Here is a 20,920-nt window from a genome sequence, read left to right on the forward strand (position 1 = left end):
AAAAATAAAAAATATTACATATATACACTGAGTGGGCAGATTATTATGACCGGCCAGGTTATTATGACCACCCCATCAGTACTTCATTGACACTTCCAAAAATACTGAATATTGAAAAATTCCCAAGCGAATACTCTCAAGGTTTTATTATTATTATTATTATTATTTGCATAACTAATTCACTTCATTATACTGATGGGGTGGTCATAATAATCTGGCTACTCAGTGTATATCATCAAACCTGGTAAGTGAGGACACAATTCAAAACAGTGGCTACCTCTTTGCAGGGAAGACCATTCTAGACTAGGGATTGTATGAGGGAATCTATGGGGTGCTGGTGATGGTATATATCCTGATTTGGGTGGTGGTTTCACAGGTATATACATATGCAAAATTTTCAAACCAAAGATGTACTTTACTGTACATGTTTTACCACTGTTATAAAAAATATCTTCCCAGCTAGTAGTTTAAAACGTGACTGACAGTACTTCAATTTAACAAAATTTATTACCATTTGAGTACTTCATGTGTGGTTGGGAGTTGGCACACACCAAACCAAGTGTTATGGACTGAATAGTGAGTCTTCTGCCCCACCCCCATTCATATGTTGAAGCCCTAACCCCTAACATGACTGTATTTGGAGACAGGGCCTTTAATGAAGTAATTAAGGTTAAGTGAGGTCATAAAGATGGAACCCTAATCCAACATGATTGATGTCCTTTTAAGAAGAGAAAGAGGCATCAAGAACATGGACCCATAAGAAGAGACCATGTGAACGCAGAGCCATTAGGTGGCCATCTGCAAGCCCAGAGAGGCCTCAGGAGAAATCAAACCTGCCAATACCTTGATCTTGGCCTTCCCGCCTCCAGAACTGCGAAAATATAAATTTCTGTTGGATAAGCCACTCAGTCTGGGTGTATTTCGTACGGTCGCCTTAGCAAACTAATACGCCCAATAAAGAAGTCTTCAGCCAACACTCCAGGAGCTTGACACAGGTCCTCAGGAGTTTATTGGACCCGGGTATTGCTATCTTGCTGCGAAAAATATAAAAGCTAGTCAGTGCTAACAGGTCAAAGACAGGGGGGAATGTGCTTGCAGCAAAAGGCACTTCTGCTGCCAATGGAATGGGGAGGGTGTTTCCTGTGGTCATAATGTGGGTCCCACAGAGGCAGCCTGCTTGAGCGGAAGGAGGCGAAGTTTAAAATTAGATGTGCTTAACACCACTATACACTCACCAAAACGGCTTGAGCTGACTGGATGAAGCCGGGTGCTGACAAGGAGGTGGAAGCACCACCATCTTGTAACCTGCTGTAGGGAGTGTACGCTGGTAAAACTACTTGGAAACAATCTTCGGCAGTATTGCTGTCCTAACCATTCACCTGTTCTCTGACTCAGCAATTCCGTTCCTACAGAAATGAGTGCATATGTGCACCAAAATAAACGTACAAGAATGTTCACAGTGAAACAACCTAAATGTCCTTCAACAGAAGGGTGGATAAATAAACTCAGGACAGTCACACAATGGATTCCAAAACAGCAATAAGAAGGAATGAACTACTGATAAATACAATATGGATGAATCTCTGAAATAGTATTGAACAAACAAAATAAACTGACAAACAAAATAGATCCAGAGACATGGAAGCATGCAACAGACTAACGATTCTCAGAGGGAAGGGGGGGGGGACAGGAAGGGAATAACCAAAGAATTTATATGTATATATGCAAAACCCATGGGCACAGATAGTAGTGCATGGAAGGCCTGGATAGGAGGAGGGACTGGGGAGGAGGTGGTCAATGGGGGGGGGGGGAACATCTGAAATACTTTGAACAATAAAGACAAATTTTTAAAAAATAATATTGAACAAAGTCTGACACAAAGGTTAAATACTCTATGATTCCATCTCTATAAAGTTAGAAACCGGGAAAACTGCTGTATGGTGCTAGAGGTCAGAGTAGTGGTTACCCCTCAGGGGGCTTGCTGGTTCATAGTGGCTGGGAAGGGACCTGCGGGAGCATGGGGGTGGAGGTCAGGGAGGGGCAGGAAATGTTCTATACCTGGATCCACATGCTAGCTGTCTGGGTGTTCAGATATGTGAGAATCCAATAACTGTACACTTGAGATTTCTGCTCTTCACTATGCTCAAGTTATATTATAATTTTGAAAAATCAAAAATTAGGTGGGAGTGTGGAATTTTTATTATTACTCTGGACTGTATTAGGTGATTAATAGACTGGCTTGAACATTTCACCACTTAAGAGTACCTAAAACATCTAAGAGACTTGCCCAAGAATTTTTTATTCTAATAGGGAAGGCAAGACTGTTTAGTGTTAGGAAGACTTCGTGTGAGAAGAACTGGGGATGGGTGCTATTTGCTGAGCTATTTCCAGGGCTGAGCCTAGTCCGTCAATAAGCCTGCTACACACAGAGGGCGGTTTCTTTATTTTGAGATCCCTGAATGAGACAGCGTTTTGGAGTTTGCCAAAGTTATTGCTTAGGTTTCTGTTTACTAGTCAATTGTCCAGATTAATTCTTGTGTGATAACATGGGAACTCTTTTGGCTAATATAACACTTTGCTAGATAATGCTTAGATTAGCTAATTCTCAACTATTAGCCTATTTCCATGAAGTTGCAGGAATAATTATATATATATATATATATATATATATATATATATATATATATATGAATTCCTTCCAAGATTCTCCTTTAGCTTTTGTTTTGAGGGGTTAAAGGTGGTAAAATGACCACATGTATGTTTATCCTTTTCCTCTCAAGACCCCACTTAAATGCATAAAAAGGCAAAGCTAGGGTATAAACCCACACAGAGAAAGATCCACCAACTAGAGATTTCAACACATTTCTTTGGAACTGACTGGACTGTGAAACCCCAGGCACGCAGCTCTAACACACCATGGGGTGGAGAAAGCTCTGGAAATAGGAGCTTCATTGTAACCAGAAAATTGGATCCCAGCCCTCTGCTCCATGCAACACACACACATCCCCAGGAGCCAGCAGTCCTCCTAGGGTGGTGTGGGGCGGGGCGAGGGGGGGGGTTGGTGGAAGGAGACTGGCATCTGGGGATTCCCAGTGAAGCTAATGGATGGCTCTCTGCCTGACCGCCCCAGAGAGAAGCCTCTGGTCAGCTGTGGACAATGTCAGGGTCCTGCCCAGAGCCTCACTGGGCCAACAGCAGCACTAGCTTTGCCCTTTCATGTGAAGAGCCGGACACCCACAAATTTATCCGCCTACCCGCCCCCCCCCCCCCCACACACACACACAGTCCCTTTCACCCCCAGGCCCTTAGCCAATAACTGACAGGCAGGGAGCATGAAACACCCACTGACTCAGGTGGGGACAACCCTGAGGCCCACTTACAGCCCAGAGCTCCCACTCAGGACTTTGAGATCACACCAGGTTTGACGGCTTCCCACACGCCCTGGCAGCACCTTCTTACTAAAGCAGAGCCCTACTCTCCAACCCCCTTCCCAGCATCTGCTCAGCGAGCCAACCAGACCTCTAGGAACCGTGCCAACGGATGCAGACCTCCGGGCGGTTGGCCTCAGTGTCACAGCCCTACATGCCAACGGACAGCCAACGGAGACCAGGCGTTTGCTGAAAACCTCCAGCGTGGGAGAGAGCGACCCACCAAGCCACGCGACGGGACAAGCCCACTGTAACCCCCCAGGTGCAAGAAAGCACGGGGGGCGGTAAGAAAGGGGAAAGTTACAACAGAAAGAAGCAAAAATCAGACTCACCGCGCAGATAACATAATGAACGAAGCTTTAATCCTCCTCCTTCATCAGCACAGCCTCTCCACTTCCAGGGGAGCCTCTCGTTCCACATGAGAAACTGCAGACAGATGGCTCATTACCTCCCACCACCTTGCGCTTCTGGGTGAAGCCTGCCCCCCATCCCGCTCTCTCTGCCTCCGTCCACTAAGGGCAATTTTGAAAACAGCCTTTGCATCGCCAGCTAATGTGTTGTGTCTCACCTGCTCAGACAGAATAAGGCATGAAATCCTGAGCCCCTCAGCCTTCACGCCCCCCCAGGAGGGCCTGAAAGACCTCGCAGGACTTAAATGTAATACGCACTTCTAAACGGGCTTAGCACTCCGTCTTCCAGGCTAGACAGCATCTTCCAGAGCGCTAACCATTTATGCCAAGTCCAAAGCACACTTTATAAATTTATTTTACACCAGCTGTGCATCTTTTTTCCACGTTACAGCAAATTAATATACTTTGGCAGACTAAAAAAGTCAAGTGCTCATTCGAAAGCTGACTGAATGGTTCCCTTTCTTAACAATTTTTAAAAGGATTATATGCTGACAATGATTTTGGTTCCAATTTTCTAGCATATTCCTTTCCTCCCACCCCTTAGATACGCACACATGTGCATACACAAATATAATTTCCGCGTGATAGGACACAGAGAAACATATTTGTCACAGAATGTTTGGAAAAATAACACACATACACACACTGCTGTGATTCCACCATCCAACTGTGTCCACCTCGTTTTGAGAAGAACGTTTTAAATTTACATATTTCCTGGTAATTCTATTCCTGGCTTATATTTATTAAGAAGTAAAACAGGAGCTGTGATCAAGGCTTTGCTTTTCAGAGATGTGAGTGATTCCTTGATACATGTTGGCGAAATACATGCATCACAGGTAATGAGATGTGCAGCCCTGGCTGCTTTGCTCAGTGGGTAGAGCGTCAGCCCTCTGATTGAAGGGTCCTGGGTTTGATTCTGGTCGAAGGCACATACCTCAGTTGCAGGCTCCATCCCCGGCCCTGGTCAGGGCATATGCAGGAGGCAACCAATCAATGTGTCTCTCTCACATCAATGTTTTTTTTCTCTCTCTCTCTCTTGCCCTCCCTCCCTTCCACTTTCTCTAAAAATCAGTGGAAAAATATCCTCCGGTGAGGATTAAAAACAACATAAAAAGAGGTGGTGCAAAGATAAAATACAGTATTCCAGGTCCTCTGTATTTTATAGCCAAATGCACAGAGTTCTGCCCCCAAGTTCAATTTTGGGGAAAGCACAGCAAATAGCAGGGCTGCTGGCAGCTGAGACAGAAAAGCACTCAGCCTTCTCAGCTCCTACAGCTGCGGAAAGCCCCAGGGGCCAAGGCTAAATGTTTGGCCACTTCAGTTATTCTCTCATAACCTTTTTTTATGCTGAGATGTTGGTTTTGTTTCCCCCTTCTTTCTTACATGCAATTCTTTTCCTTTCATGGTGAATGGGTGGGTGGGGTTGAGGTTGGGTTGATGGGAGTGGGGGGTGGGGCGGGGGGGGGGTGGGGGGACTTTAAAGCATAAATCTTAAAGCCCTTAAATTTAATTACAAAATGTTAGCTCAATTATCCCCAAAGGTTTACTGAAGAATAGGCAGAATTTCTGTTAAAGATTGAGAAATAAGATACATAGAAAGCAACAGATTTCATTATCTCCATTAATTGAATAAATATGTATTCACATATACTATATATACATACATGTGCATGTGCATACTAGGTCCATGCTATTATCCTTCCTGGTGCTAAAGGAGATTTTTAAAAAATATGTAGGTGGGGTGTAGAGAGATATGGAATAAAGTGGGCAGCATTGCTGTAGTCCAAAGTGAACTGTGGTTGCTTGCTAACAAGTGGTGCAGACTGCTGTGAGCATTTACCCCAGGAGTCCGCAAACTCAGGTCTGTGAGACAAATCTGCCCACCACCTGGTTTTATGCTGCCTGGTAGTTTGGAGAGGCTTTTACTTTTATAGATAGACTAGAGGCCTGATGCACAGAATTTGTGCAAGGGGCTTGGCCCTCTCAGTCCTGGCTGCCTCTGCCGGCCCTCAAAGCCTCAGGCAGTCATTCTGCTTTTCAGTCTAATTAGCATATTAGCTCTTTATTATACAGGATGGTTGGGGGGAAAGATCAAGAGAGGAATCAAAATTTGTGACATGAGAAAGTCTTATGAAATTCAAATTTCAGCATCCATAAATAAAGTTTTGTTGAAATGCAGCCACCCTCACTGGTTTACGTAATGTCTATGGCTATTTCTGCACTACAAGGGCAGAGCTCAGAGTTGTGATACGGACCTAGTTTGCTGACCCCTGGTTAGAGGAGGGAGACGTCACCTCTGCCCAAGCTCACGGTAAAGACGTGACACATCTATCTTACTTCTCTATAACCCTTTATAGCTCATTTGACCCTCTCAGCAGCTCTATGTGGGAAGAGAGAAAAAGAGCAGGTTTCATCATTCCCCCTTTTACAGCTGGGGAAACTGAGGCTCTGCCCAATCCAGATGCTTGCTCAAGGCTGGCAGCTAAGCAACGGCAGCCCCCAATTACAACAGTCCTGAGCCTGCACCTCCTGGTGTAGAGACTAGAAAGATGTCAGTGCAACAGAAACACACACAGACAAACGTCCCCCATGGGACAGGGGCACCACCAACAAGCCAGTCCAGCTGGGCAGGTGGGGTGGGGGCTGCTACGGGGCCCAGGACAAAGGAGACTGAGGCCGGGAGCTGTCTGGCCTGTTCCTATTTCTGGGCCTGAGGCAAGTCACACTTATGCTTCCTGTAGTCACTTGAGAGGATGCTGAGAGCCTCAAAGTCCTGTCTGCAATATCTGCTCCTGATAAGATTTTGAAGACTAAATGGGATCATGATGAGAAGCAAATGAGTTAGCTGTGTATGTTTACCTTAGACAACCAGCAAGGCATAAAGGATGCACTCGTACCTGAACATAAGATTAGTTAGACTTTCATACTAATACTATGAAGACATTCCATCTGTGGAACAAATTCTAGCTCCTTTAGCACAAAATTCCCCTGTGTGTTAGGCTCAGGCAAAAAGATTCTTGTACGCTCAAGTTATTTGGGATGAACATTGTTAATTGGGTGTAAAAACTATTTTCACATTTGGGGAGAAATGCATTAGGTTAACATGGAGAATTAAGTAACTGAATTGAACATCTAGAACTCGCAGGGTTTTGGGGGTGGCGTCTTGGGAAAGAGGCAAGAAGGGAAAAGAACAGGAAAGAACTGTGAAGAGAGATTAGCCAGGCTGGTGACTAATCAGCCCAGCCATGAGGTAAGGGCCCTGCAAGCGGGCACAGTTCACACAGCCCCAGCAAAGCTGAAACCGAGGGTCTTTACGACTAATTATATTTAGTTTTAAATTCTAGCTCTCATCTGACTGGTGCAGAAACCAGGCACTAATACATAATGATTTGTCCAGGACTTGTGGGCCATTAACCAAAGAGTGGACGTCATCCACCTGGTGGTCCCTAACTCCTACACCTTGCTGACCGCCCTGCCTGGGGAATTCTGTTGCTTTCTATGCTGGATTTAGAAGATGCCTTCTTTCGGGTACCTCTGAGCCCTGAGTCTCAGGAGCTGTTTGCATTTGAATGGGAGGACCCAGACTTGAAAGGTAAGGACAGTACTGCTCAACACTTCTCGGAGCCCCCCTACCCTTCAGCTGCATAATGACAAGCCACCCCAGTCTGTTGATGAGCATCGCCAGTCTTAGCAAAGAACCCTCTGACAAAAATACTTATACTCTCTGGTTGGACAGAGATGACATCTCCCAAAAGAAAGCCTAAATATCCTAGCCCTCTGTGATGATTTTGGATTTGAATTATCTCCAGGACAAAGAAACTTGCTCCCAGACAGGAGGGAAGCCGTAGCTAGGGTGGCAATGCCACCATCTGCCAACAGCTAAGGGGATTCCCAGGAAATGGCTGGCTTTTGTAAGATCTGGGTTCCAAACTTTGGCTTGGTTGCAAAACCATTATGCGAGGGACAGATTGAGAGCCTTTGATTTGGCCTGGGTATGCCAAAAGGCCTTCCAGACTATTAAGGAAAAGTTATTGACGGCCCCTACCCTAGCCCTCCCAGATTTGAGAAAGCTGCTTGACTTGCTTGTACATGAAAGCCAAGCAATAGGACTGGGGGACATGACCCAGAATCTAGAGAACATTTCGAGGCCAGTGACCTACTTCTGAAAACAGCTGGACACTGTGTTTCAGCAATGGCCAGTTTGTCTAAGGGCCGGGCCACGGCAGCTACAGGTGACCTTCCACCTGTCTCATCCTGGGACAGCCCATCACAGTGCCTGCATGTTGCCCTGACTAGAACAAAATACCAGGACACTCTTTTAGGCAATCCTGATGTCATTCTCAGGACTATCTCTACTCTAAATCCAGCCACCCTGCTTCCCTCTGAGCCAGAGGGACCTGAAACATGACTGTATTCAAATAACTGAACACGTCAATCCTAGCTGCCCAGCCCTGACCGGCTGATCCCGAAAGAATCCTGATCTCGAGATGTTTGAGGAGGGAAGCAGCTTCATGGACATGGGAAACCAGAAAGAGGGGGCAGTGGGTCTCCTGAAGGCAGTTTTGGAACCTAATGAGGTTGCCATCAGACACGGCCAGGTCGCCAGGAGGCCGACGGCTCAATCTCCCAGGGAAATAATAAAGGAGATCAAGCTGCGGCCAAACTGATGGCTCAAACTAAACTCCCCGTGCCCGTGGCAGCAGCCCTTTCCTGACATGGACTTAAACCTAGACCAGCCTGAATGTTCCTCAGAGAACTCAGGACAAGCAAAAGAATAGGGCTTTTCTACTCACCAGAATGGTGGATGGATTAGCAATGAACAGGAAATCATCCTGATCCCAAACACCTGATGGAGGAAACAGCTCCAGAGCACCCATGACAGACAGGATGCCACACGCCAATGGATTCAGAAATATGTTACTGGGCCAGATATGCAGAGAACTGCTCAAGAGATAATTCAAAAATTCATTAAGTGTGCCAGAAGTAACCTTAAGACAGGACCTCGCCCAGGGGCCAGGGGATTCCAGAGCTCAGGATTAGGCTCTGGGGAAAGACAGCAGGCAAACGGACTTTACTCTGATGCCCTAAACAACTGTAATTATCAGTATCTGCTAGTCTTCGCAGACGCTTTCACAGGATGGGTGGGAGCATTCCCCTGCAGGTCAGAGAAGACCTCGGCAGCAATAAGATTCTTATTAAAAGAAATCATTCCTAGGTTTGGACTGTCCTCTATTCAAAGTGACAATGGAAGTGCCTGTATGGTCACCGTGACCCAGAAAGTTTCTCAACGTTCAGGGATACAAAAGAAATTTCACGCTTCCTGGAGGCCACAATGTACTGGAAAATCAGAGAACATGCACCACACTTTAAACCTTTGCTAAACTTTGCCAAGAGACCGACCTAAAATGGTGTTGGCTATTGCCCTGCTTAGGATTGGAGTAGCCCCCAAGAGCAGGATTCAACTGAGTCCTTATGAAATATTATATGGAATGCCCTTCCTGTCTTAGAGAAAATCTTAGAAATGTCCATGACCCAACGACTAAAGAATTAGACACTCTACGGTAATCCTTGGGCTTAACTTTAACTACTGTTCATAAATTTTCTTCTGACAGGATGAAGTACCCCACAGATGTCCCATTACAACATTTCAACCCCAGAGATTGAGTATCTAAAATCCTGGAAAAATAAACGTCCTAATGACCAACTTGAACCTATGTGGGTGAGCCCTTATCAGATTTTACTAACCACTCATTCTTCTGGGAAACTGGGAGTCAAGCCCTGGCTTCACCACTCTCAAGGTAAGCAGGCTCCAGACTTAGACCTACCACCCAAGCGACCGTATCATCAGAAACTGCCCTCAACCACCTGAGGATTCCTGCGAGCCCATTGCAGACTGTAGGAAACTCTTCAGAAGGAAAACATCTGAAAACCCAAGCTAGACTTCACCAAAATGAAGAAAATCCTCTGGTTGAGATCCAAGATAATTGTTTGTTTTTTTAATCTCTAACTTTCTTGTTTCAGTTTCCACCTGTTACAGGTGATGCCACTCTGCCATGGGCTGCCACCTACGCAGAAATACTAGTATATAACCAGTCTAACGCTGGGTCTGTGGACTATTGCCTGGGTCTAGTGTGGAAGGGATGCCTTGGATCAGACACACATTCAACATCTCAGGCTGGCAACAATGGATGCAGCAAGTCACCAAAGATAAGTTGGGGTTCTTCTCCCCAACTCCACATTCAGGAGACCATATGCCCCTAATCCAACAAGAATATTGTACATATATCCCTGCTTATGAGGCCAATATTATTGATCTGTTAATCCATATGACTGCAACCATAGACCAGGTTGGTAACATTTCCTATGTGGATGCATTCACTCACTGGCTCGCTTCTCTTCCTTCCCAGCCACTGGGGAATGTCCATATTAGTTTTGCTTCTTTGTGGCTTCTTTGGGATACTAACTGGGTGTTGCTATGTTTACAAGTGCTGCCTGAGGGCAGCTAAAACTAGCAACCTGATGATCATTCAAACCTCAGACCCTTGGCCTGGACCCAGTAAATTTTCAATTACATGTAAAATAGTTTCATTCATCTAGCCCCCAAACTGTGTCCCTTCTCAGCAGGAAGCAGCTAGAGCAGGCATCACCACTTCTCTCTCAAGATTGAGGAATGAGCAAAAGAAAGGAAGGAATTAAAACTAAAACTGAGGGACCTTATGATTTTGGTTAGATTTAGTTTTAAATGTTAGCTCTAGAAACCATCTCTCTCTCTCTCTCTCTCCCTCCCCCCCCCCCCCCCCCCCGTCCCTCAGAGACCTAGCCTTGCCCCAGATAATCAGCCACCCCCAAGGCAGCAGAAGACAGTAACCCCGACCTGACTAATGGTCACACAGTTTAGACCTCTGGCAGGTAAAAGGTCACATCTCGACCTAAGTTATGTTTTAGCTCCCGAGCCCTAAGGTGAAAGGACCCTCTGACTACTTTCCCATGAGACCAACAGAGGGACACTGGGAAAAACCCTCGGAGCTGTCCTCAAGACCTGAAGAAATGATTTATTACCCTTCCCTCACCTCTGACCAGTGAGCTCCCAGCTCACCCCCAAACCCCTAACCCGTGGTATTTTGTGACTTTGCCCTATATCATCTCTAAGCTACACACCATCAGGAAGTCGGTTTGTTTAGAGTACAAGCTCCAGGTCTCCATATTGGCCAATTTAGTACTAAACTAATTTTTTCCCTCTAAACTGCGAACTCCCTCCTGTGCATTTCTTTGGGCCAGTGTGTGCAGGCAGGCAGACCCGAGGGAAAACACTGGGGTTCCGGGAACAAAGCCACCAGATTTAAGAACTGATCCATTCATCTTACCCTACTTTCCATTTTCCACACTGATAATTTCTTCTGTTGGAAAGAAAATATTTACTCAGAAAGAACGTTCCCTTTAGGATTATTGTGACATTGTACACCCACACCACCAAATATCCAAATGTGCTAACATTTTGAAACAAATGGGGGGGGGGGGGGCGTCCCTTCTGACATGAAATTATTTCACACTCTAAGGAAATGAGTGCTCTTCTGGTGGAGGTAATACAATAGAACAGTGTTTTTAAACTGCGTGTCAGGACTCGTTCATTAGTGCTGAAATCAGTTGAGTGGATCGACAACCACATCTATAATAATAAAAGCGTGATATGCTAATTAGACCGGACCACCTTTCAGACAAAGCTGGGCTTCGAGGGAAGCCCGGGTCCCGGGTGCCAGAGGGAAGCCGGTGCCGGCAGGCGGGGAACAGAACACCTACTCTTGCACGAATTTTGTGCATTAGGCCTCGAGTAGAATAGAAAATATCAGAGTGTATTACATATAGAAGGACATGTATTTTTATAACTTTTGTTTCAGTGATTTGTGCATGCATGTATGTGCACGTGTGTTTGTTTGCATACACTTATCCATATTGCTAGGACATGGTGTAAATTGCATTCTCACTAGAGATCATGAAGTCTAACCATGTCCAAAACAGACTAAACCACTTCTTTAAAATAAGGTGTCCCTGTTAATTAATACAGAATTGATCTCCAGTTACAAAATTCACCAAAAGTCAGAAACAGAAATGATTACAGTGTTCAGAATGATGGCTAATCATTTTCTTTATGAAATAAACCATTGCTGTGTTTTTCACATTAACTAGTCCACCTGGAGTAGATGAGGAGGAGGCAGTAGAGGAAACACAGTGGGCAGGGATGGCTTTTACCACCACCACACTTTAACAACCTTCCATGATCGCTTTGCATATATAAAAATAAGATATTTCTATTCCCCCAAAAATTATATTTCATAAAAAAGTTGCCTTATATGTTAATCTATATAAAGTCTCCCATATTATGAGGCATTCTCTCAATTACTTTTGCTGAACGCCAAAAAGCAAAAACCCTATTATCTCCAAGATACATGAAATTAAAATCAAGCAATTCATTGACATTGGATGTGATAGCAACTAATTTTTTTTTTGCAACTAATTTTAAAGAAAGAAACCATGTCAAAACATATTACCTGATAAGACTGAAGATTTCATGAAAAGGGGATGTCTGTTTCAAAGGTTACCTGAGAACTATTTGGAGAAGATAGCCTGAAACAAACTCAATCAGTACTAGACAGGGATGCTTATGGAGGTCACATGATTGAAATAGGATAGAGGGAGGGAGGGAGGGAGGGAGGGAGGGAGGGAGGGAGGGAGGGAGGGAGGGGAAAGGAAGGGGAAAGGGAAAGGGAAAGGGAAAGGGAAAGGGAAAGGGAAAGGGAAAGGGAAAGGAAAGGAAAGGGGGAAGGAAGGAAGGAAGGAAGGAAGGAAGGAAGGAAGGAAGGAAGGAAGGAAGGAAGGAAGGAAGATAGGTCAAGATTTCAATACCAGCTTAAGTAAACATTCTTTGCCAATTGCTTGCATTGTACGTACTTATACAAGTCACACAGAACTACTGGATTGTGGAGATCATGAATAAACACCTATAAGAAGAAAAAAACACACCAAATGTTTTTATGTTATGTGAATGGGCACACAGGGCTTGGAATAAAGTTTGTAGTAGCAGCATCATACAGAAATTCAAGAAGAAAAATATTTCAAACGTTAGACAGAAACAAATATGCCAAAAGTAGCCTAATAATGAAAAGACTCTTAAGTCAAAGAAGTGTGTGAAATATTTGAATAAATGATTTCATAAAATGTGACAGTAGAAGGATGCCATATTTCTAAATTAATTTTATATAATGTGACTTTCAAAATATGCAAGTAAATTAATAAATGTAAGTAGACATTTTGCTCTTTACCTCCTGAAAATGTATATATTCTAGTTGATACAAAACCTTTTAAAACACCTTCTCCTGGGAAAATTGGGGACCACTTTATAATCGAGGGTACTTTATACATATGCATAGGCCCTTGGCTCTTGATATTCTGTCTAGAAGGCCCTCCCCCCCAGTTACCCGCATGGCTCACTCCTTCAGATCTTTCAGCTCTGCCCCAGGCCTTCCCTCATCACCCCATGTAAAGTAGCATCACCTCCTACATTCTCACATTCTATTGCCTTCCCTGCTTTATTCTTCAGAGCACTTACCACAGCTGACATATTATACATATATTGGCTTATTTATTTTTAAATTTCCTCCCACGAAGAGGTTGGCAATAGTAGGGACTTACCCTCCCTCACATGCCCCCTGCACCTTGCTGCATCCCTTGCACCTAAAAGGGTATCTGGCCCAGAGAAGGTGTTGAGTGAACATTTGTTGGAAGAATGAATAAATGATCTCATCATTAGAGCCTCAAAATCATCACTCATCATAGTTGAAGTTCCAAAAACTCGTCTGGAATCATGACACAGCCCCTAACTCAAGGGTCTAAAGTGCACACAATTGTTTTGTTTTGGCAAAACTACAACATATATAAGCGGGTAAAATAAATATGAAAAAATAAAATCATTTAATCCTATCATAGACTTGTGTAGGCCACGGGATGCAATTAATTTACTGTCCACAGTGTAAATAAGAAATCCTGAAATTTTAGATCTTAGACACTATACCTACCTTACTAAAAAAATGAATTTATTTATGTATTTATGTGACAAATATTTATTGACAGATATGTTGTTAGGTGAGGCATTATATTTGATTTTTTTCTTTTGAAAAACAGACTTTATACTTCACTGTAAAGCTATAACCTGCTGTTATAAATAGGGAAAGCTCATCTTTTTGCTTTTTTTCATTATTTTACCATAAGCTTGATTTATTTAGGTCAGCAACTCCTGAGAGAGAATAGTCACAGGGAATGCTCCACAGCTAGAGTCTTTTATTCGGCTAATTTTAAAGGTAAATATTTTTTTTGTGTTAGATTTAAGGGAAGGAGGAGCCACAAATGTACTGAACAATATTTAATGCTCACTATCACAGAAATTACATAAGAAGGAGACAAACTCTAATTACGCAGGGTCCCACTACAAACCCATGCTCTCCAAGTGCAGGAGATCCTCATTGTTGGCTGATAATCTTTTATACACCCTTAACTGACTCACTGCTGCATTTACACAGTCTTTGTGATTCTCCTCATCCACCCACCTTTCTTTTGACATTATACTTAGAATACTATGGCCAAATTCCTTCAGCTCCACCTCAAAATTTCCATGCTTCTGTCTCACGAGTCTTACCTTTGCCTTTATCCACTGTGCTTCTTCCACCTCCTTGAAGATTCCATTTCATCAGTTGAGCTTCTCCCTTACATTTTCAATCTCTCTTCCCTGCAACAGATTCTTCTCCTCTACTTTTAATGTAGACTCAAGTCTTCCTATACTACAAACGTTACTTTCCCTCCATATGCCATTGCTCTGACGCATCAAACTCTCCTTCCCCCATCCCATTGAACTAATTTAAAAAGAAGTCTGTCTTCACTGTTGGCCATGTCCATCACCTCTCATAACCTGGCTGCCACTTCCACCTACCTCAGAGATCATTAGGGAAAGCCAGGCATCAGAGCCAATGGTTTTTCTCTTGTTGCAACCTCACCCCCGCTCTATGAGCAATGAATGATGGTACTGCTACGGATGGGAGTGGGGTTCTTGGTGTACCGCTGGAATAAGAATCTCCAGAGGACCCCACAGAAGGACGAGGTGTTGTAGACGGCTTTATTCCTGTGGAATTATGTCCCTGCATTTCCAAGGTCCCATTTCCCCTAGTTCTGCCAAGAAAGAAGTGTAGCTGGGCCTTCAATGGGGCTGGAATAAAAGCTAGTGTCCAGAGTTTCCGTTCCAGTCTGGAGCAGTGTCCAGTCCAGCATCAGGCTAGCAGAGTTTGTGTTCCCCACTGCAGTCCACCAATCCCTTGCGTGTCGGTCCGCAAGGCCACACGGCTATGGAGGAAACATCGGAAAATGCAAGGAAGCAGGAACAAAAGGGCCCCATGAGCCAAGAGTCAAGTGGAACAAGAGTTCGAACTCCTTTGTTTAGGGGATTACATATTCCCAAATTTTCATGCACTTGCAGTGGCTCCACCTACTCTCGCCGATGAGCTCTGTTCCCAGATGTGACCAACAGGCACCTTGCCTAGCCACCCCAACCTCACTGTGCTTGCATATATCTTCCCTTTGTTGGACCCCTTCCTCTGGTGATCTTTGGGGAACGGGCCAGTGGTTCCCTGAGGAGTGCAAACTTGCAGCTTCCTGGTGAAGCTGCCCAAATGACATGCCCATAATGCCTGGCCTCCCTTTTGCTCCTATCAGTAGCTCCCCTCACCTTTCTTAGCTTCCACGGCAACATACTACTCCCACCATTTTTCCTAACTGCCCCATGTTTAATATTGTTCTCCTCTTCTTCTTCTCTTCCCCTCCAACATATAGACATCCCCCAAGGACCCCAACTTTACCCTTTGCTTCTTCTCCATTTTCTTTTCTGGCCATTCCTGAGACATCAAAATTGCTCTTAAGTGATGACTTACTAACCTCTCTTTGTAACTCTAGCCTCTCTCCAAAGACCAACACCTGTATTCTAGTCCCTTCATTTGGACAAACCTGTCATGCCCAAAATGAAATTTCTTTTTCCCCTCTCTTTCTCACCCTCCTTTGAACCTTCGGACGGTGACCCAATCATGCTCTCAGCTGAGCCTGACAATGACCTCTGACTTCCCTGCTAAGTGCTCAGAGTATTCTTGCACCCCGTCTCTTGAGTCTGTCTGTCTCTTCCTCTTTACTCCCACTGCCTCATTTCCTCTTATCCCTAGTTGACTGGAGTCTATCTGGTCTCGCCACTGTCAGTCTCTTCCCATTTCATTACACCCAACACAATGCTATAAGATCATCACTCTAAAGCACAGATCTGATCCTGTCAACCCCCCGCATCCTCCTCCTCCTCCTCCTCCTCCTCCTCCTCCTCCTCCTCCTCCTCCTCCTCCTCTTCCTCCTCCTCCTCCTCCTCAGAAACCTGCCATGGCTCCCTGGTACTTACTGAATAAAATCTGCATGCAAGTTGTTCCACAATCTTGAAAGAACCTCACTTCCTCACCTCATTACCTCTCTCATTACATCTCTTGATATTTCCTGGGCTCAGCCAAAGCACACCATTCTTTGTTCTCTGTGCAGGCACACACCTTCCACCACTAGGCCTGTGCTACAGGTTCCTCCCCAAGTATGCCCTCCTTCCCTGCCACCCCAAATGCCACTTGCATAAATCCAGCTCAGCTTCTATCTCTTCCATGTAACCTTCCCTGATTCTTCCACTTGAAGTCATTGGCGTATCTTGTGAACTCCCACAGCACTCCAGAAATATGGCTTTCTAAGCATTTTCCAACATTTCCATAGATAGTTATATGCAACATGCCCTGTCTCCCCTTCCAGACCATGAACTTCCTCTGAGCAGGATCTAAGTTTCCTCATTCTTCAAATCTCCAGCTCTCCCAACATTTCCCAAACGCTTTCCAAAGGCATGCAGTGCCTGAGATGTAGTAGGCAATTCACAAACATTGCAAGTTCATGATGGTAACCCAAAGGGTTAACTATGGATTTCTAGGCTTGAAATTATCTCAAGTTTAGCAACAATCATTTTTCCCTTATAGAATACAAGCCCCATCTCCCCCATAGTTTATTCCTTTTGGCCCCACAGGTCAATTTTCTAATGTCTTTTATTTCCAAGTCTTCTGAAGCACAAACTTCTTTAAGAGGTGCAATAATGAAAAAGAAACGCATTAAAGTTGCTTTAGGTGAAGAGAACACATCCATCTCAAACAAATGGCTGGCTGCGGGCTACAGCAAAAGGTACAACTGTGCACTAGACTGAATTACAGGATGCAGGCTGCCGCAATAACCTTACTAGTCCAACCTTTAGGAAAGGCAGGCATTGCATTTTACAATCATCACATTTGCATTAGAAAGGAAACCACTAATTCCTGAGTCATCGGTTATGCTGTTGTATAATTCTTCTTTTTCTATACAGTTTATTTACCTTGGCAAGTTCTAATATTCTTAAGCTTTCTTGTCAGACATTTATATAGCTGGATTTTACATGCAAATATAAACACAAGAACCTAAAAAAAAAAAAAAGCCAACCTCTTAGAATGCCTTTAAATTCCTTAAGTACTTTTCTCAGAAAGAAATTGGCAGAACAAGAAAGTAAAGAACTAAGATTCAACATTCATTTTTATAAATCTACCCTTAAATCCTGGATGAGCTCCAACAACCTCACATTAAAATTTTAGAAGGTTTGACTTGAAGGACACAGGGAAGTTTAATGTTCACAGTTTCAAGAGCACCTGGTCTATCCATCATCATTAATAAAGAGAAGATAACTGGGAAGAAAAAAACACATGTGGATAGACCTCGTTTTATTATCTTCAAGGTAACAATGATATCATGTAACGTTTGCTAAAATGAAACAAATTTTTTTTTAAAAGAAAAAGAAAGAAACCTCTGATACCAAAGTGTTGGGTATTTATCTGTGTGGCTGTGACTGCTACCAAGAGGACCCGGACAGCCAGTCTGGACTCTGACAGCAATGCGGTGGAATTTCAGATGGTATAGTTCAGATGTGTGCTACACAGGTTAATCTAGTCACACTGCATTTCAATAAGGAAGTATCAATCTAGTAAATGAAAGGTGCATTCGTTCCCCAAATACCACAGGAGACACACAGGCGCTGGGAAGTCAAACTGCAGTGGACACACATATGCATATGCTCTCTGCCTTCCTACCGCCCAACCCCACGCAAGCCTATCTTTATTACGCAGAGACAATCAAACAGCGATAGGATCTAGGTTCAATTCTTGGTCCTGGTTCCCACTGGGTGACTTATTGCTGGCCTGCCGTTTGCCAAATTCCCTATTCACAGGCTACACGGATGGGAAAGCAGGGTCACCCACCCGGGACCCCATCACCTTGGGTCTTGGGGGATTTCAGTTCCCCAATGATATGTGGCACCACCTAGCCTTTGTGAAAGTTGGGAGAGTGTATGTCTCAAGCAATAGAAATAAAGTACCCCTTTTCCTGAGGAAACTGCCCTGCCTAGGTGACGATGACCGACGGCGTACCAAACATTGCTCAGTACGATCCTTTCCTTCTTTTTAACACCTCCACCCTGACCGAATCTCTCTACAAACCTCCAGAGTTCATGCTACAAGAACCAACAGAAAGACCACCCATTCTTCAGACATTAGGTTTCCAGCGTTTCAATGTGGAATGGGAAGGTCTAGCTGACATTGAAAGTTGTGAGGATTGAGAGAGGACTGTGGCCATTCAAGACCCTTCTCCTCCAGCTCAGACACAAGATAAACAATAGAAACTGCAGAGTCAGGGCGGCTGAGACCCTTATGGAGAGAAGTGTCACAGGATGGAGGCTCCCTTCAACACCTGCCAGCCCACAAGGGGTAACCATTACCCATTTCCCGGCCAGGCGCCCGACGCCACATGCACACTTTCCACATCCCCGCGCCCAGAGGCCATAGCAAAGGGAAGTGGGAATCCCTACACCCGGCCACCCACACGCAGGAGCGGAACCGAGACCGGGCTCAGAGTTGCAGGGTCAGAATAGCAGACGCTGTCCCACAGCCGGCGGCGGCGACGGCAGCAAGTCAGGGCTCCCGCAGCTCGCTAGGCTCGGAGCGCAGTTTGGGGAGCTTGGATGCAACCACACGAGTACGCACACTCTCACACGGGATTTTACAAACCCGCCCCTGCCCTGCGGGCTGCCTCCGCACTCGCACGCCAAGTGCATCCTGCCCGCTGCATCCTTGCCACCGCACACTCTCGCTCCCGGAGAGTCAGCGGGAGAGGAGGGATCCTAGCAGGGATGCCTGAAACGCCATCCCCCAACACCTTCGGTCCCCCCTCCCCAGCCCCTTTGGCGGTACCTTACACACACACACACACACACACACACACACACACACACACACACACACACTCCGGCCATTGCCCGCTGCCCCCAAAGCCCCGCGACTCCAGGACCCCGGGCGTTCCTACCTCCAACTCCCCCTTCCCCCGCCCGGCTGGCTCGGTGGCTAAAGAAACTGCCCCCTGGATGCCGCCGGCTGTCCCCGCTCGCGGACACTATTGTTCCACGCAGCCCCTCTTGCACCCGTGGGCGCTCTCGGAGAGGACTCCGGCTCCGTCGGGGGCGGCATCACGGCCGGGCACCCTCATTCACCCACCCCTCCCCGGCGGTGGTACCTGGCCTGACAGCTGGGTCCGCGGGCCCGCGGGAGCAGGCGGCGCTACTGACAGCGCGGGTGCCAAGCCTGGGAATAAAGCTCCGCTCCAGGCGCTCCTACCTCCAGCGCCACCATCTTCTCCCGCCGCCACCGCCGCCGCCGCCGCCGCCCGCGCCCAGCTCCGGCTCCGGCTCCGCAGCCGCCGCTCCGGCCCCTCCGGTGCCGCGGCCCCACCCCCTTCTCCCCACCCTCCCGCCCGCGTGACGCGCGCCCGGGCGAGCCGGCCCGCCTGCTCCGGAGGGCGCGCGGGGGGAGCGCGCGCACACGCCCGGCGCTAGTAGCGCCCCTGCCTCCCACGCCCACCCGCGTGCGCGCGGCGCGAGCCCGAGGCCGCGGGGCGGTGTCCTCCCCGGCGCGCCGGCCCGCAGAGCCCCAGCCCCGGTGCGGGTGGGCGTGCGCCCGGGGCGCTGGGGCCTCTCGCCGCCCCTCGCACCCCGCCTGGCGCCTGAGCTCTCCTCCCTCCTCCAGCTCCGGGCCGGGAGCACGCGGCGGGAAAGGCGGCCGCGCCCCCGAGGGGATGGGTGGACGGGGACCTCCACCCTCCTCGGCCGCAGCCTAAGGGGGTCCCCGGTTTCTGAAGCGGCAGCTGTGGCCAACCTCTGAGCGCAGGGACAGACCCCGCTGCGGGACCACGAAGCAGGGCGGCCGCGTCGGCTCCGGCGGTGTGTTCTCAGCCCGTAGTTACTTGGAGCTTTCCCGCTCCCGGGCTCCTTAAATGCTGCCGGCACCTCCCGGCCCGGCGGCCCCGGAGCGCCCTCCGAAAGGGGGTTGGCGTGGTCTCTGGAACGCGCTGCAGTCGGGCGTCTCCGCCGCCAGGGGGCGAGCCTCTTGGGTTTGGGCCGCAGCAGCGCTGGTAGCGTTTTCAGCCTTCGAGGGGAACTGCCCAGTCTTGCAGGCAAAGCAGAGCTCTGCCTCTGGATGCTGATGCCGGGAAAAGCTCGACTTGATTTTTCTGCCCACTTCTCAGTTCAGGTTGATCGGAACTTAACGTGCAAGTGAGCCTGGCTTAGGGCATCAGCCCTCCATGTGGATGAGAGGGAGGGAGGGGACCTTTGCCGCAGGGACCAGGTGGCAGGTGCCGTGCCTTAATGAAAAGCAGTGCGCTGGACAGGCCACGGGGGACCTGGGTTCTGGCGCCAGCCTCACCTGTAATTGGCGGGGTAATAGGAGCCAAATCACTCCCCCCCGCCCCCCTCGTCGGGACACAGGTTTCTCAGTAATAATAAGTTACTAGTATATTTACACAAAGCCTGATACTTTGCAAAGCCCTCTTCATGCACAGATTATTCTTACTTAGTAAAACGAAGATGAGCCTTGATATCCACATCCCTTTGGAAATGGATCTTTACCAGAC

The 20,920-nt window shown here is 46.7% G+C and overlaps 1 protein-coding gene across 6 annotated transcripts in view; it reads right to left on the minus strand.

The window, feature by feature from the left end:
• Positions 1-19,736, minus strand: part of APBA1 (amyloid beta precursor protein binding family A member 1) — a 200,974-nt gene extending 181,238 nt beyond the window's left edge. For 3 of the 6 annotated variants that reach the window (XM_059656862.1, XM_059656861.1, XM_059656858.1), the window contains exon 1: positions 19,526-19,729. The gene's annotated coding sequence lies outside the window, so the exon portion shown is untranslated. Of the gene's footprint in view, positions 1-3,760; positions 3,855-19,525 lie in introns of all 6 variants that reach the window. The other 3 variants (XM_059656859.1, XM_059656860.1, XM_059656857.1) reach the window with 3 other exon arrangements.
• Positions 19,737-20,920: the final 1,184 nt, after the last annotated feature.

The sequence above is a fragment of the Myotis daubentonii genome, chromosome 11 (genome assembly GCF_963259705.1).
Source record: "Myotis daubentonii chromosome 11, mMyoDau2.1, whole genome shotgun sequence".
NCBI lineage: Eukaryota > Metazoa > Chordata > Mammalia > Chiroptera > Vespertilionidae > Myotis > Myotis daubentonii.